Source organism: Athene noctua, chromosome 1 (genome assembly GCF_965140245.1).
Source record: "Athene noctua chromosome 1, bAthNoc1.hap1.1, whole genome shotgun sequence".
NCBI classification, from domain to species: domain Eukaryota; kingdom Metazoa; phylum Chordata; class Aves; order Strigiformes; family Strigidae; genus Athene; species Athene noctua.
This window is the reverse complement of record NC_134037.1, coordinates 3944009-3961903: the sequence shown is the minus strand read 5'-3', so window position 1 is coordinate 3961903 and position 17895 is coordinate 3944009. Positions and strand designations below refer to the sequence as shown.

General features: G+C 39.8%; 1 protein-coding gene across 4 annotated transcripts in view; it reads left to right on the top strand.

The window, feature by feature from the left end:
* Positions 1–17895, top strand: part of KIF13B (kinesin family member 13B) — a 132248-nt gene that overhangs the window by 17458 nt on the left and 96895 nt on the right. Inside the window, exon 1 of one of the 4 annotated variants that reach the window (XM_074895455.1) lies at positions 7731–7806. The exons of the other annotated variants lie outside the window; for them this stretch is intronic. The gene's annotated coding sequence lies outside the window, so the exon portion shown is untranslated. Of the gene's footprint in view, positions 1–7730; positions 7807–17895 lie in introns of those variants that run through there. 4 annotated transcript variants of the gene reach the window in all.

Here is a 17895-nt window from a genome sequence, read left to right as displayed (position 1 = left end):
CAATTCAGATTGGGATGTGAGTGCAGAAATAACACTAACTGCGTAGTTGGCTGTTGCCTCCTTACACGAAAGAGGAAGGGCTTGCTATGTGGGTAAGAGTTCATACTGAGGTATAAAACTCTAACTGAGAATGAAATTTCTGGGTTAGATGTTAGTTGGGCTTTGTCTTACAGGGAACAGCTTTATGCAATGTTTCATAATGCAGAAATGTTCCAGGAAGCTGTGGGGGGAGGGAAAGAGGGTGTTTGTATTCCTGAGATTGATAGCTGACATCCAGAAGAAAGGGAAGCATGCCTCTCTCAACATCCACACTGGTGTTCTGTGGGCACAAAACAGCTGACAGGAAATCGATGTTTGCAGAAACAGTGCTGTGAGTTTTTCCTGTATTGCTGTCTTTGCCTGTGCAGCTCTCTTGCACCTCTGCATACAACTCTCACTTCAAGCCTGACCTTGTTCTGTAAAATGCTGATTGTTTCTGATGAGCTCCCTCAAGAATGTATTGCTGCTTTTTATTGATGAGGTTACTGAACAGCCTAAATAAATTAGAAGAGGGGAGAAAAAATAAGCCTCACCTAAAACAGTCATTTAAATGGTTGAATGAAATTATGGTAAACCCATTGCTTTTCCAGTCTCATAGTTTATTTTGTAGGCAGTCATATTAAGCCTACATTATGGAGCACACTCCATACCTAGAAATCATTTTCTTTCTCAAAAGTTTGAAGGTGACCTGTTTGTCCTGGAAAGATGTTAAATCAGAGAAGAGTCAGGAGAGACAGAGGATGGAGACGATGTTTTGAGGACAGCAGCGCTAGCACACAAAGCTCTGTTACTGTGCACCTCCCCAGTCTTTGGTTGTATGAGCGGGGCATTATATTGCACAAGGGGGTGAATGCATGCCATATAAAATTTATCTTATGTAAAACTGAAAAGCAGTTTTGCCAGGAGGGAAGGGGGTTGTTGCATTTCCAGTTGTGCGGAAGCGTATTTGCTACAACTCATGTGCTTTCACTTGAGTAAAAATGAAAATGCAAGATGGAAACCCTCCACAAATTCTTGTCATAGACAAAAAAAAAAAAGTTAACAAAACTTTGAACTGTGCCTATGTGGGTGAACGTGCTTTAAAAAGACCCATATCCTATTTTGCGTTGCTTAAGAAAATAAAATGGTGAGACTGTGTTAACAATTTTTTTCATAGACAATTCCCTTTCCACCAGTTTATTTCTGCCTTTTTTTATGGCTAACACAACCATAGCAAATTAGGATTACCTGTTATTTATAAACTCCGTGCCCATATTGTAAGTGAAAACTACTTTTAACATGAGCCATATCCTCTTGAAATGAGAATTGGGCAGCCACACTGCTATTAGGAATCATCCTTGGCCACCTTATATTCCTTAGCTGAACATGGAAGAAGCCTTTTTTGATCCTGTTGCTGATCTGACCACGTCAGCAATAACCTCCTGTATTTGAGGGAAAGAGTAAAGATAATCGATGAAGAAATGGACGGGGCTTTGAGCAACCTGGGCTAGTGGAAGGTGGCCCTGCCCATGGCAGGGGGGTGGAACTAGATGATCTTTAAGGTCCCTTCCAACCCAAACCATTCTGTAATTCTATGAAATAATTTGGTTTGCATGTCACGTGATCTGAAGTATAACCTTCAACTTGTGTTTTATGGATATCTAACCTCTGGTACTTGTTCTTCTTAAAACCTAATACATTTGTAAAGTACCTGCAACCTTAATTCTTCACTAATTTGAAGGCTTTTAATAGACTGTAATCTAGCGGCAAGTTCTGGGGTACCCTTAACATTGTTGATCTGCTAGCAGACAGCGTTTGGAGGTTGGTGGTGATAGTTGCTAAACAGCCTGTCCTTCATGCAGACTTCTCTGGAGTTCTCTAAAGGCGTCTGATTGTGAGTTATCTAAGGAGTGGACTTTTGCTGCAAACAGAAAGTAAGTTGTAGTCCCTTCCCATTGCAAAGTGATATCAGCAGTAAAGGCCAGTTCCCAACCACAAAACAAAAAATAAAACCCACCTCTTTGTGGCATATTGAAGCTATAAGAATGAATTTGTTAAATATTTGAGTGAAATCTAGCTTTTATTTAAATCTCTACAGCAATTTTGAGATACCTTTCAAGAGTTTTGTTTTTAAAGCTGGCCTATATCTGAAGCTCAGAATATCAGGCCGTTTCAGCTTCAAGGAGACTGTGATGTGTTAATTGGGGTTTTTTTGACTTGTTAAATCCACAAGTTAAAACAAACAAATCCATTTGCTTTCAGAAGAGTCAGTTGGACTTTGGCTCAATGTCAGTCTTTTTCTGGACTTCAATTTCAAAGCAATTAGGATTTGACCTGGTGTTTTCCAGTTTCGTCCAATGGCTTTTGTGACTTTTCTGCAATGTAGGTTTATTTCTTATGAAAATAATTTAAAAGGGCCTCATGTTTGATTGTAATAATTTTTTGAAATGTCAAAATCAAGTCAAAACTCTGTTTGAATATATGAAAATAAGGAAATGACACTAACAAATTACCCTGTGCTATTCTGACAGCAGGAACCAAACAAAACACTGGATAGGTAATGAAAGCTGAGCTGTAAGTTTGAAATATGTTTCCTATGTTGATCTAATATGTTAACAGAAGACTTAAAGGCTTTAAAGTATTATTTCCTGTTAACAAATCAAATCAAAAAAGGTAGGGGAGTGACCTAGTGGCCATAAGCTGTGGGAGAAGTGAGCAAGGACAGGACATCAAGTTTGATCTTAAGACTTGCTTTCAGAATTCTGAGTAAATGTTGTAGCTATGACCACTTATGTGAAATTATTCCATCTTAAATTTCAACTCTTAAATAATAATGTTTCCTGAGGTAAGACTATAAAAGGGATTTAGTGGTCAGAATGATGTTGAATAATACACCTGCAGGCTAAAGGATTATTTCAGTGGCTGGAGCTGCTGGATTCTGTGGAAGGTGGTAGGTACAGTTCAGGATAGCTTTTAAAACCTCAGCATTGGAAGGGATTTGGAGTGCCAGTGAAACTGTAACACCTTCAGTGAGATTTTATGCTGTCAAGTAAGTTGGTTTCAAGTTTAAGAACAGAAATATATATATATAAAAAAAAAATATATATATATGAGTCTGTTAAACTCCTTAACTGTTTTTATGCATGACAATTTCGTTTTGAGGAAATGTAAGATTAAACTCCAAAATCTTGATCTCAGATTAATATGAGAGCAGAAAAAGAGGCAAGAGAGGATATTTTTTGGCATCCAACACGATTGATTAGTAATAGCCAGAATAACTTTGTGCTGAACAGCTCTAATGCTCTTTGCTGCAGTAATTCGTGTAGATGTATCCCTCGAGCTTATTTCAATGTTCAGAGTTGAGTATCTGTGGCAGGACGTGGTTTGATGCTCTCCTGAGAAGGTGGTTAAATGCCTCATGGTATTATCAGTGGTTGTAACACGTGTACTTTTATTGTCAACTAGAATACATGGGTAGATAATATCACATAGAGTCTTCTGAATTCCTTAAGTTTTGGAAAAGATAAAAACTATCAGGGTTTGTTTTCTAAATTATTTATGGGTTTATGTCAGTGAAGAAAAAGAGAAACCTTGTACCTCTTAGGGTCTTATTTATATTAATTGTCCTGAGGAACTTTGAACAACCTTTTGCATTCATTTGTGTGCATCAGTGTGAGGTAACTTGTCCTTTTTTTGTTGTGGTGGTGATTTTAGAATTAGTTCAAAAGGTGACACTGTTACACTTGATGCTCCATTACATTTAAGGGAGCTAGCCTGATTCTGCCACTATCTTTTTCTGCTTGGAAATAGCACTACTGAATGCAGAGGAAATTGTTTCTGTGAATCTTTGTTTTCAAGCTCTTACAGTAAGAAGGGAAAACCACAATTACTGTAGCACCTCAAGATTTGCTTTAATATTTGATATTCTTTAAAATATTTTAATTTTGGCAGATGGCAAAGATATAAAAGGACTGGTTTTTTTTCTCCTCCTCCTATGAGGAGAAATCAACAATCAGCATCTTGTAGGTATTTTTGTTTTTTGTTTTCCATGAGCTAGGTCTGCAGGAATGCAGCATCTGCTGCTCTTGCATGGGCAGCACCCATCCCTCTGGGTTGGAATGTCTGTCCTTCCTGGAAAGAAGCTATGGAGGTATGGCTGTTTATGGCACACTAAATTTGTTGTTGTTTTAGAGGTAACCAAATAACCAAACTATTCTCCCCTGGTTCTCATTGACATTAAAATAACTTGTGTTTTTATCCATTCTTTTGGTATGGAGCAGGACAAAGTCTGATCATACAGACTTTGGCTTCTTGTATACTGCTGTGGTAAGAGTGCTGCATTCAGGGCTTTGCAGGTATGTGAAATAAAATAACACCATTTTAATTAGTACTTTAAAGTTCATGGCAGCTTTGATAAACATATACCATCTCACAGAAATGCAAAGCCTAATTGTCCACTCACCATCTCACAGAAATGCAAAGCCTAATTGTCTGATCAGTACTCCTTTGAGGAGAGAAGTAATTAGGTTATGTTGTGATTTTTTTATTTTTTTGCTAAAGGAAGAGGGCTGGACTTTAAAGATATCTGGGGAGAGGAAGGGTGGACATGTGGTAAGAGCAGTGGCTGCATTAGGGTATTTAGGTTTAGCCTCAGCTCTGCCATACACTTCTTATCTAACTGTAGGACAGTCACTTCAGATTCTTTTCTTCCATCTCTAGCTCCTAAAATAAATCTAGCATTTTTTCCTTGTTTTTTTTTTTTTTTAATCTGGTGCAAGAAGGCTTTTTTTATTGTTTGAGGAGTGTGGGTTTTATTTGGTGGTGGTGTTGTTTTGGGGCTTTTTGTGTTTGGTTTTTTTTGGTTTGGTTTTTGCTTGTTTGTTGTGTTTTGGTTTTGTTTTTTTTTTTTTTTTTTTTAAGCAGGAAGCTTCCTGTGCTGGTGTATAATTATTTAGGTCACATAGCTCAGTGGGTCCAGAACTCAGGGCCTCTATATTGTGGTAGTGACTTAAAGAAACTGTAAATCTTAATGTGTATTGTCTGAGGTTCTTAGGCTAGTCCAGTTTCATTTTTAGCCTTTTGGAAAAAACAATACCATTTTCTTTCTTTCTCCTCAGGGTTTGTAGACTTCTGCCAGCATTTTATTCTATTCTTCAGCAGTTGTAGCTTTACTGTGCTGATCAGATAAATGAAATGAAGAAACAGGATATCCACCCAGCTTTTATCTGAATAGCCCTTCAGTGATGAGCACTTCCAGCTTTCTGAAATTTTTTTAACCATTATTTGCATATGTTTATGATCTGAATTTTATTTATACTTTGTAACATATGTAATTACTTACAAGAAATTGTACCTAATATGGATAATTCATCAAAAATTACATTATCAATTGTTTTATTCTTCTGTCCAGTCTTTTCCTGGTATGAAGGCTCTTCTCTCTAGTCTTCTGAGCTCTTCGACTGACATCTGTCACCAGCCAGCCTTCATTTCATAGCCACTATAGTTCTGGTTTCTTCCTGAAAATGCAGCTAGAGGTAATGACTTTGCAGAGTTTGTAGCTGTGGTACCACGGGCAGGGAGAATTACAATGTGCTGAGCGGAACAATAAACACTTCAGAAGTGCAGAGAAAAGAAGAAGGGGGACAAAGAAAAAGCATATGCAAATTTTGTGGCAGAGAAGAGAGAAATAGAGGTGGTTCTGGGAGGAAGCAATTATCTGGTTGCATTACTCATCTGCTGAAACCACATATGTACCAGCTGAGACTTAGAAGCATTTTTACTGCCTACAAGCTGAGTACCGGTACTGCCCACAACAGTAAGTTATGCAGTAACTTCATGCTAAAACCTTACCTCCTTGCTTCACTCCAGCCTGTGCAACTGCTCTCTGCAAAGTTGTCACACTTAGTAATTATCTCTTCCTGTCACCACTAAAATAACTTTCTTTGCTGCTGCTTAAGAGTTTAATCGAATTGCAGGAAGAGCACTAGCAAGTCGTTTACAGCGTACCCAGTACAATAATACATAACCCGCACCAGAATACAGGAGTATGAGTGATACAGAGCAAGCACACTTCTGCATGCTGGATAATTACCACAGCACTGTGACACAATTTTGGAAGCATATATAGGGTAGTCCTCCATGACCCAGTCTGGTGACAATAAACAGTCTTGTGGGTATGTAGTGAGGCATTTTACTTGGGAAGGTGACGCAAGGTGAAACTGATAGAGCTTATTAATATCATGTGATATATATCCTGGTACAGCGCCTTGTGAAACGGTGTTAGCCTTTTGGTTTCTAATCAGACATTTCCTCATACCTTTATTTTCCTTGTAGTATTTTCTTTCTAGTCCCTGTTCAGGTTTCTTAGGTGATACTTTCCCAGGTAAGGTCATGGCAGCAACTCCCTTCCAGAGCACATTGCACAGGGAGGTCAGCTGCCTGCCTCCAGGTTGGAGATTTGAGAGGCAGTGGGGTCCCAGAATATTTTTAGAATTGCTGCTGTAGTGTCTTACAGTCTTCAACAGAGTAATACATGTGTAGTCACAGACTGTTTGAGGCTGGAAAGGGCCTCTGGAGGTCATCTGGTCCAACCCTCCTACTCAAGCAGAGTCTCCTAGAGCAGGTTGCCCAGGACTATGTCCACATAGTGTTTGTTTGCTTATTTTTTAATATCTCCAAATGTAATTCATGTAGCTCTGTACATGAATGAAATCATAGTTTGTTTGTATACTGTTGAAGAGTCACCATATTCAGAGTGGTAGAATCTGGAAAACACCTTACTGAGATGTGGTAACTAAGCTGACAGTACTACATCTAAATGCTAGCTGTCACTGTATAATTGTATCCGTAATGAGTATGTTTGAAAGTGAGAGACAGGTTCTTTTTCAAGGTACTAGTGATGTCAGCAGTTAATTGGAACTTAATCTGTAGGAGGTTATTGGCAACATCATACAATCACAGACTGGTTTGGGTTGGAAGGGACCTTAAAGATCATCTAGTTCCACCCCCCTGCCCCGGGCAGGGCCACCTTCCACTAGCCCAGGTTGCCCAAAGCCCCGTCCAACCTGGCCTTGAACCCTTCCAGGGAGGGGGCAGCCACAGCTTCTCTGGGCAGCCTGTGCCAGGGCCTCACCCCCCTCACAGGGAAGAATTTATTCTTTGTATCTAACCTAAATCTCCTCTCTTTCAGTTGAAGACCATTACCCTTGTCCTATCCCTACCCTCCTGATCCAGAGTCCCTCCCCCCTTTCCCGCAGCCCCTCTCAGCCCTGGGGGGGCCGCTCTAAGGTCTCCCTGGATCCTCCTCTTCTCCAGCTGAACCCCCCAACTCTCTCAGCCTGTCCTCACAGGGGGGTGCTCCAGCACCCCGAGCATCTTCATGGCCTCTTCTGGACTCACTCCAGAGGAGGTCTTTTAACTTTTGGTAAATTATAGTTGTTATAAATTCTTACAGATATTATATTTACCTTTTAGTAAATTATATTTAGCAAAACATCTATCCAGAAACTAAAAAAATTAATCACAATTATCAAATGTTCATCTTGAATAATTATTTTCTAAAAAAAAATAAATCTAGTTGATACCTGATGCTGGAATAGGACCTAAAGAAATTCCAACTCAAGCTGAATGCTTTTGCCTCAGTGTTTCTTGTGTTTCAGCTGTTGGCTGCTTGGGCTTCTGTATAAACAAGCTGTGAAGGATGTCAAAGGGTTCAGCCTCTCTAAGCACTGGAGATAGGACATCATCTAACCTCATCATGAAACTGCTGGTTTTTTAAATAGAGGTTGGGTAAGTCTGAGTATTCTGAATATCATGTGAGGTAACCCTGATGTTCTGAAGAGGTTGAGATTTCCATATGGGGAGTAGAGCTGGGTTTTTTTCCTTCATCAGTAAGTATGGATGTTCCTTCAACTTCTGAAAGGCAAAAGTTTCCTGTTTCTTCGCTGTATCAATTCTTGAATTCAATTAACTGTCCCACTGCTAAACCTAAGTCATCCTCTGTAGCACTCAGTGAAATTATCATGTAGTTTATTCTAATAAAAATCACTAGCTGGGAAACGGTTAGTACAGGTATCTTAAATTCTGCTCATGAGCTTCCTTGACATATTTACATTTGTAATGATATCGTCACTGATGGTACTGTCTGGGTTGGGCATTAACGACAGGCATGCAAGTTTACCTTCCGTATGGATATCTAATCTGCAAACCTGTACTGCCCTGCTGTGTTCTCACTCTTGTTTTCACCCTTGCCAGTGTGTCTGGGGTAATTCCCATGATCCTTTGCCCTAAATAATCAAGGTTTTTTAAATTTTTTTTTCTTCAGTCATTTGTCATTTGTGGAAGATCTTGCCTGACTTTTGGTGTAATTCTGGGAGGATCTTCAGCACATTAGTCATTACAACCTTTAGCAAAATTTGCCAGACGCACTCCAGGTTACCATGGATTCTGAAATAGTTAACATTTTTCTTTGCTTTTTGAACATTAACTGCTAGTTGGAACCTTGAACTTGGGCAATGGCAGATGTTGGTAAAGTGTTTGATACAGATGCTCAGGGTGATCCTGCATAGGTAACAAATGCATCACCCCACATGACAGATTTAAACAGCTTCCTTTTCATCAACAGCCAATCCAGAGATGATTTACAGAGGATTTTGTACTTCCTAATGCATACTGGTATTTACTGGACTAGCTGCATCCTAAAAAAAACCAGTCTGCCTCATAACAGTTGCCTCTCATAGTAACTGGAGACATAAATGCTTAGATCTTTATGGTGAGTGTTGTATGAATTCTTGAAAAGGGAAGTCCATGCCTCCAGAAGCGTGTAATATAGAAAAGCTGTAAAGAAAAGTGTAGGAAAAGAGAAGCTGTCATCTGAATATATTCAGTTAGACACTGCAGGTTGTACAGAAAGTTGATTAGCTTTTAGGAGCTCATGGGTTCTCTTTGTGCCTCTGCCTTTACTTACTGAAGATTTTGGCAGATAAATTTCTGAAGACTTCATTGGCACTCACAAGTTTTAAAACTGTTGCTAAAGTTCATAAAAGTCATTAATCCTTGTTTATTGTCAGGGCTAATGCTTAGAAAGAGCTTGATTCCTTAGGGAAACGTATTGAAGAAATCCATCCCTGCAGAAAAATGAAGTTAATTTTTATCACAAAAGAAACTAAGTTGACAACTTAATCTGTCCTGCCATCTCTGGGCCAACTAAAAACTAATTACATCATAATTGTGGGGTTTTTCCTGCTGTTGTCCCCATCTGTATACAGTGGTTTATAAATTATTACAAAAATTAATGAAATGGCCATAACTTCAATATCTTTTGTGTTTTGCAAATGATTATGATTTGGATTATAATTGAAATTTTTAAGCAAGTTTTTAATTGTGCATTTGCACAGGACTGTAATGAAATATAGTGAATTTAAATTCAGACTTGAAAATCTCTTTATGTGAGCTCAGAAAGGAGGAAAAATCTTATGCTGAAAGAGTTACTAAAGGGATTTTTAGTTGTGATTTGAAGAATGCCATTGGAAGACCTTTAAAAACCGATTTTAAAATTCAGATTCTTTTAGAATACAGTAACAAAGACAGTATGTAAAATGAGTACTAATGATAGTAGAACAGTATAAGATCTTTGTTCTTCCTTAAAAGGACATCTCAATTTTATTATTTGAATTCCAAGTTGCTGCAGCCTATTCTTATGTGAGTCTCTTGCCATAGATGCTTTGTAGGGAATTGTTTTCATTGCTAAACCAACTGAATATATTCAAATTATAGCTTCTCCTATAAGGCTCCTTTGTAGCCTTTTTCTATTACTTAATGCTAAACATTGTAAGAAAAAAATCCGCTGAGAGTGCATCTGGATTTTGGGTGAGGGAGGATTTTCTCCCTGTCTCACACCCTCCTGTTTAAGGTATTTGAGCAGCAGATGGGAAGGGACCCCAAAATGGCCTCGAAAATTCACTTTGAAGTGACCTTGTACTGTTGCCATGGTGTTGTCTTTGACCAGGAAGAGCATGGTGACCGAGACATGCTCTCAACACAAAGCCAACTTGTCAAAATAGACATTATCTGTTGCTACATGTTCTGTAGAGATAGAGGGCCTGCAGTCATCGCAAAGGATAAAGAAGAATCCATTGTAAGTGTTTTCTTTTGCAATCCAGAGGCTTGATCAGGGGGTACCTCTTTTTCTCTTCTCAGTCTTCTCCTTTCCCTTTCATCCAGGTGATGTGATGTGCCAACATGGGACAGCAAACCTGGCTTGATCAGGATGGAATATGGATTTCTTTGCATTGGGTCTGTGCATAAAGCCAAGTTATTTGGACTTGTGAAGATGTGGGAATTGGCAGATAGGGCAGCAGATGGTGTTAATTTTTTTGATGCCACTTGTATTTTGCATCACTGATTTGATACTGGCAGAATTTATTTTTGGTGGGCGTAAGACTGTGGTGTGTCTGTACAGTGATGCAGAGTAGACACACTGCAGGTGTTGCTAAAGAATGATTTACAAATTTTGAAATATTTTGGGGAGCACAGTTCTCATTCCTGCCGAAACAACGTTCCTATCTGGCAGATCAGTTTGCTGCAAAGGAAGATGAGTTAGATAAATCCTTAATTTTATGGGTTACAGTCAGTTGCTGAATGCTGTAGAGTCGTAACACCAGGCTGATGTGTGAGGCAGTGTTTGGGAGGCTTGTACTTTGTCCAAACTTTAAGGAAAGCAAATGGTCTCTCAAGTTTTTCGTAATGGTGCTGGGCAGTTTGGCTGTTGAAGGATGGAAGGATTGGAGAGAATGCCCTTGTTAGGCTTTGTCTGACCCGGTGTGTCGGCAGTTCTCCGACACCTTGGTTTTGTCCCTTCCTGTGGTTCCTGGGATGTGCTGCACGCCCCACGCTACTGAGAACTGTTGCTGTAGGGGCTGCAGCTGTATGTACACATGCTAGATACCCTTCCAAATCCCTGGTGTCACCTGCTGTCTCCAGCCACTGTTCCACAGTGCATCCTGTGAATCTCAGAATCCTTCAGGCTGGAAAAGCCCCTCGGGATCAGCGAGTCCAACCCTCAGCCCGACTCTACAAAGTTCTCCCCTACCCCACACCCCCCACAGCTCATCCCAACGGCCCTGAAACCCCCCCAGGGATGGGGACTCCCCCCTCCCTGGGCAGCCTGTGCCACTCTCAGACCACTCTTGCTGGGAAACATTTTCTCCTCCTGCCCAGCCTGAGCCTCCCCTGTGGCAGTTTCCAGCCGTTCCCTCTTTTCTTGTCCCTGATCCCCTGGGAGCAGAGCCCAGCCCCAGCCTCTCTGCAATGTCCTGTCAGGAGCTGCAGAGAGGGATGAGGGCTCCCCTCAGCCTCCTCCTCCTCACACTGAACACTCCCAGCTCCTGCCCTGCCTCCTCACAGGATTGATTCTCCAGGCCCATCATATGTGACAGCCATAAGCTTCCGCTGTCCATACTTGTGCCACCGCACGTGTGTTTCCTTGCTCTTCTCAGTCAAGTCACCTTGGGGTTGTTTTTTTTTTTTTGTCCTGTGTTGAGTCTGAGTAGCACTTTTCCACCCATGAACTGCTGAAGGCCAGGTACTCATTTAGGTTCCAGAAGGCCAGCCCCAACCTTGGGCACTTCCTAAGAAGCACTAGAAAACAGCATCTCCTGTCTTCTTGGGTGAATCTCCCTTCTTGGGGGCACAGCTTCTCTGGGCTGATGTACCTGATGTCCTTACGTGACCACAGATGCTCTTAATGTTTTAGTAATTTTGAAGTATCATACAGCTATGAGTTACTTCATCAGTAACTTGGAGTATTTCATGGAATCAGTGGACAGAAGCGAGTACGTGACAGTTCTGTCTGCTGGCTGACATTTCTCCCTGAAGCTATAAAATAGCTGCAAGTCTTGGGGTTTTCTTTTAACCTCCCTGGAATTTTATCTTGCTATTTAACAGTTGAAACAATGATGCAGCCACAGAGAACTTCAAAGTGACTTTGCTTCCACAGCAGAGGTACCCAGGCAGAGCAGGTTCCTTCCTGTAAACACTCGCTTTCCATGGCTCGAATTCTTCGGTTTTTAAAGTGTCCTTATTAAAAATCACCTAATAATACTGTGTCTAGGAGTGTGGTGGTGTGTAGGATCCTCCTGGGTTGTGTGGTGGGGAAACATAATCTTTCCACATTCTAAGGAAGCTGGATTGTATTGGTTTTATGGTTTGTTTTTTTTATTTACTGTCTCTTTTATACTTTCTTATTCCTGGTAATTAAATGTAGGCCTTGCACACAGAACCAACAATGTATGTAATATGTTTATATCATGAATCACTGCTTCAGAATAGCTTGTGCTGTTTTATCAGGTTTTTAATTAGCAGTGGTTGAGGATCTGATGCAGATAGAAATCTTATTTTTGATCGTCTAAGACTGCTTATCGCAGTGAAAGATTTACTGCTGATAACTACTGTGGTGTCAGCAACAAAGTGATGCTGGTTTAACACTGCTGACTTAAACTGTGAATCCTGCAGGCTGAAAGGTAAATAGAGGGCAATTGAGCTGTTTAAAATGACAAGGATGTTTTCTAGCAGTCTTAAGTGATGTTGATTAATTATTCTGTATTCTACTTTATCCCACTTGTTTACTGATATTGTCTGCTAATCTGCTGGCACTCGAGAGTGTTTTGATACCATGAAGATTTTGGCTGGGGATGATTGCTGCTCTCATTTGGGGTTCCCTATTTAAGTGGAGTGTTAGTGTTGCAGTTTCCTTGACAGAAATATGAAGTGCATGTTGATAAACTAATGCCTTCTACTTAACTAAAACCAAAAAACTAGAAGGAATTCTGATTTTTTTTACCTTTTGGTACTGAAAATCAGGGGGTTTTGGTTTCTTCTGCAGTAGTCATTCTGTAAAAGCAAGATCATTTTCTGTGCTATAGCCTTGCATACTTTTTGCTGTGGCATTTTTTCATTCTGGGATTTTATTGGACTCATTCAGTAAAATATTTTGTTTCCATGATATAAAACAGATAGTCTTTGTCACATAGTTTTAAGTCAGTAGTACGAAATGGCTTTAACTGCTTATCCTTTGTTTCTTAATTCTGTTGCTTTACTTGTTGATGTGGAGAGCTCATGGGGAAAGTTTTGGAAGTGGAAGACAGCATAGGACGGAGTATAAAATGTGATATTTTGTGGGTAAGACACATTCTCTCAGCAGGTATTTGCCTCATTACTGAAATTACTTTGTTTTGCTCAAATATGTCTTCACACCATAGGCTTTAGAGACTGAAGGATCATAAGTCCTTCACATGCTGGAGAGCTACCCCATGACTTCTGTGCATGATACAAAATGTTGTCATCATCTTGGAAACTTGCGTTGTAAGAAGGGAGAGGTATCACAAAGACTAAGTGTATGAAAGCCTAAAACTAGAGAAAGATGAATTAGGAATTTGTGTGTACCATTTTTAACAGCAAAGGTTACAAACTATTGGATCAAACTATGACAGGTAGTGGTAGGCTCTTGTTTGCAAGAATAAGAATGTTTTTCAGGAGCTGTGATGGCCAGACACAAGTTGATGAGTGTAATTGTGCAGCTGGTGTTACAAGGTCAAGTTAATTGTCTTAACAGCCCTTTTCATCTTTAATATCTCTGAGTATACAGAGGACCTGATGGGAAGACTTTAAAGTATGGTGCATGGTTGTAGTACAGATATAAAACATTAATGATGTATTGAACTTATTCAGTTTTAATATACTCTAAGTTGTCTGCAGTTGCATTTAAGTCAAGTTCTACATGGGCTGTGTGACAGTGTCTGAAAACTATCTTGAAGTTTCTGTTTATATTCAATTCAAAAAGCTGGTAGCATTGGCTTAAGCAGCTCCATGAACAAACCTCAGTTAACTTGGTGGCTGAAAGAAGGGCTTGATCTGGGAAAAGGCAGAGCAATACATTGCTATGAAGTCTTAAGAAATAAAATTTCCTTCCTCTTGCCCTCTTTCTAAAGCCCTTAGATGCTGGACAGAATGACTTGTGTCCTGAAATCCTCTTCCTTAGGTTGGCATGACAGGCAATGAAATATGCAGCAGGGAGGGGGGATAAAGAAGACTCAGCTCTGCCTCTGCTGCCAACACATACAGCCTTGTCTAAGTTGCTGTTCCCCTTTATCACATCCCTGCAGTGGGAACAATGCAAGAGACTTAAAGAGACTCTCAATGCTCTTCTGTTGTTTAAAGAGAAAAGCTTTACCTTTAAGTAATCTGTTTTTGAGTCATCTGTGTGGATTTTGTTGATAGCACAGGTAGCTGAGTTAATGAACCAGGAGACAAATGCACTGAAAACCCGAATATTGCCTAATCTAAGGTTTATAAAATTTTAATGTAGAGACTTTTAAAAAATCATATCTGCATGCTGTGATAATTCATTAGGATGTTCTTTTAAGAACATAAACTGGGTAAGCTTGTTGGGCTTGAAAAACTGCCTGCTTCATTGTGTATTGCTAATTGATAAACACGATCTCTAGGCTTATTTGTTAAAGTAAGCAGGGTTGTTATTAATGAAGGTTTTCTTTGCATCGAGTACAGGAATGTTTAGGTATGTACTTGTCCATGGTTTTCCTTCTAGTGAACTTGTGCTATGAAGGATTGTTATGTTATTTGAAAGGTTTTAGTATTGAATCTTTCTTTTAAGTGCTCATAAGTCATTGGAAAAATTACATTTAGCAGTTGAACTTAAGAAGCATTCCACTGAAGAAGAATAAATAGCTTGGGGAAGATACTAAGAGATCTGAATTTTGCTGCTAATTTCTATCGGGTTTGCTCAGTGATTTTTAGTCAGGCAAAGGCAGTTGCCTGATTTCTGGAAGAGGCATTGAACTTGACACAAGTTAGGACCTTTGAAAGTCTTACAGAAGAGCTTGAGTGTTTTAAAATCTCTCTTTTGGTATCAGAACCCTATTTGAAACTGTATGGCAGCTGAAAAAAAAATCATATTGGGTATTCCTCAAGCTTATAAAGTGTATTTATTACAAAGAAGCTGTGGGGAATTGCAGTGTTGGCAGCCTTTCAAGCAAGCTCTCACAATACAGCTTTATGCCTGTAACATATTTTCTCTTCCTTTCTTTTTGCAAGTCATGTTTTAACCAGATTTCTTTCCCTTTCAACTTTGGAAGGCAAATGTAATGTTTGAAACGTTGTGTTGTACTTGGAGAGGCTAGATTTTCCTCTCATTCTGTGGAACAATAAATGGAAACTTGTGTGTTTGGAATTGCACAACCCAACTCTTCCTCTGGGAGTGTTCAGTCATTAAATTGCTGATGGGAAAATCAAAGTTCAAGGGGGGAAAAAAATAGAGGTATAAGGAGGGAGATATAAGCAAGGGAGGGTCTCTTCAGCTACTTGCTTTTAACATACAGCCAAACACAAACTGTGTTTTAAAGCTCTTCTGTGTGGGCCAAGCGTCTGTCTGAATTCTTTCCAGCTGTGACTCTTGAGAGTTTTCAAAAGCCTGTCTCCTTTTGGTATCGCAGTTCTGCCCGAAACCCCATGGTGCTACGTGCCTGGGCAGTGTATCAGCTGAGAAGGTGAAGCTGCAATTCCTTCATGTCACTCCAGCCTCGCATAAACTCCAATTTATGGATTGTATGTTGAGGGTGGAGGGAGAGAACTCTACAGATGCTCTCCCTTCATCCCTTTGACTGATGACTGTACCACTCGTATAAAGTGCTTTATTCACTGGAGACTGCTTCCCTGGTCACTGTAACCAGCACGATAGCAGCAGTGCATTTCTGCCTCCCCCTCAATCCAGCACGACAATAAGTAGAGGCAGTGCAGGTTGTCAGCAAGGATAATTACCCTCCACTCATTCCGTAGGTGTTCTAGCACTGATAACTCCTGTTGGTAGTGCCGATCCTGCACACTCCAGGACAGCAAACTCCACTTTTTGCTGCTTTTAAGCAAAGCATGGTAAGAAGCTGGTATTGATTGTTAAGCAAAAGAAATTGGGTGTGATGACTTAGCAGTGACACTCCAGCTTTAAACATCCTTTCTTCATCCTGTGCTTAAAACAGCACTTTATATTTCTCTGTGACTTTATTTTTATGGGAGCTGGTTTTGAAATCATGGATCACATATTCCAAGAGCGTGGACAGTTCTAACATGGTAATAACTGTTGCTGCATACCTGTAGGGAGGAATTTTATCAGTGTCCTGTTTATGTAGCATCAAATGACAAAATTGAATATCCAGCATCTTTTCTGTGTTTGTGGTTATGCATGGACAGACTCATTCAATCAGCTGCATGAATGAGCATTTAAGGGTTTTATAACCCAGAGTGGTCAAATTATGGTAATTAGACATCTTGTCTATTTTGTTATGCTGGCAGCAGAACTGTAATGAGGTTAAAGGAATACTGTCAAGTTGATGAAGGTACCAGATTGGCTTACCTAAAAGCTGTCATTGTTCTGCTGTATGTATCTGAATACTTTGATTTTTAGGCTATTCTTTCTGCATATGTTTAGTTTCACGACATTTAGAGGTAGACAAAATGGGCAGAATGCTGCAAACGTGTGGTGTGGAAGCCATATGAGTGTATTATTTTTTGGAGTTTGTCTCTTTTAATGCTGTCTAATAACTTCACAATCTTTAAAGTTCATTTTATACAATGGGTCACCAGTAATGGTTCAGTGCATCGTCTCTCATTCTACTGGATGTGGCAGACTGACATTTAATATTGCAATAAACTGAATGCTGTAGAGAAACGGTTAACTTTTTAATGGTATTGTTGCTTATGAATGCCGTTGTTTTTTATATGTTCTTTGCTAAATATGTGCACAACTGTCATAAGACTAGTTTTCTGTTAGAGAAGTAATTGTGTTTACACGGCTAAGAATTTGATGCTCATAATTAAAGGTGCTTCCAAAAAAAACCAGTGGTTGAATAACACCAAAATTGGGTAAATTAGCACATATGTTAAAATCGAGAAGAACTCACAGCAGTAGCTGAGGACAACAAGGCAGTATGTTGAAGCTTGATTTTTGAGGAACATGTGATCTGATCTTTCTGTGAATATCCCTTTGCTTCTCCTTACCTACTTTGTCAACTGCTATATTTAGTTCTTATGATGTCCACAGGCTTTCATCTGAAAGTCTGATATTAATTTCACATTGTTTTTACTGATGTAAGCTACTAGGTCTCTTCCCTTTGCAAAAAATGCCGGGGGAGAGAGAATTCTTTTCTCACCACTTTCAGGGCTGTGTTTTGGGGAAAACAACCGTTAAATTGTTTCTTTTGCAACACAGGCTTCATCCTAGAGAAGCTGCCCTTGGATAATCTCCCAACCTGCCTGCGAATTAACAACTTCTTCTTTCTTCTTTCCTGATGGCAGGAGGAGGATAGCCTAGCACATCCAAAAGAGTTGGTTTCAACCTGTGGTTTTTAGGACTGGCTGTGGGAGGTGGGCATGGGTGTCATGCACTGACACTAAAGGGTCTGCAGCAGAAAGTCTACTCTCAGTAAACGTGGATTTGTTCTTTTGGGGTTTACAGGTCCTTTAGAAAAATTGGTACAGTTCTATTAAGTGTGTGTGTGGGATATTGAAAAGCATTTGTGGATGTTGTAACAGCTAAATAACTTGACTTTCTTTGTCACTATGGCTCAAGCCATTGCCAGCATGCCTTGCATGATACTATTGCCAGCAAGAGCAGGGAATCTGAAAAACAAAACTATATGCAGGGCTGTTAAGGGAGACATGTAGGCACTGTAATAAAATCAGATTAATCTCAGCCCAGTGCTCCAGATGAAGCAGACAGTGTGGTGACTCTCACAGATAATTTTGGCTGTTGATTCTTTTCCCTTGCCCTGTTCAGTTAGAAAATACTAGCTGCATGTCTTTTTCCTTGTG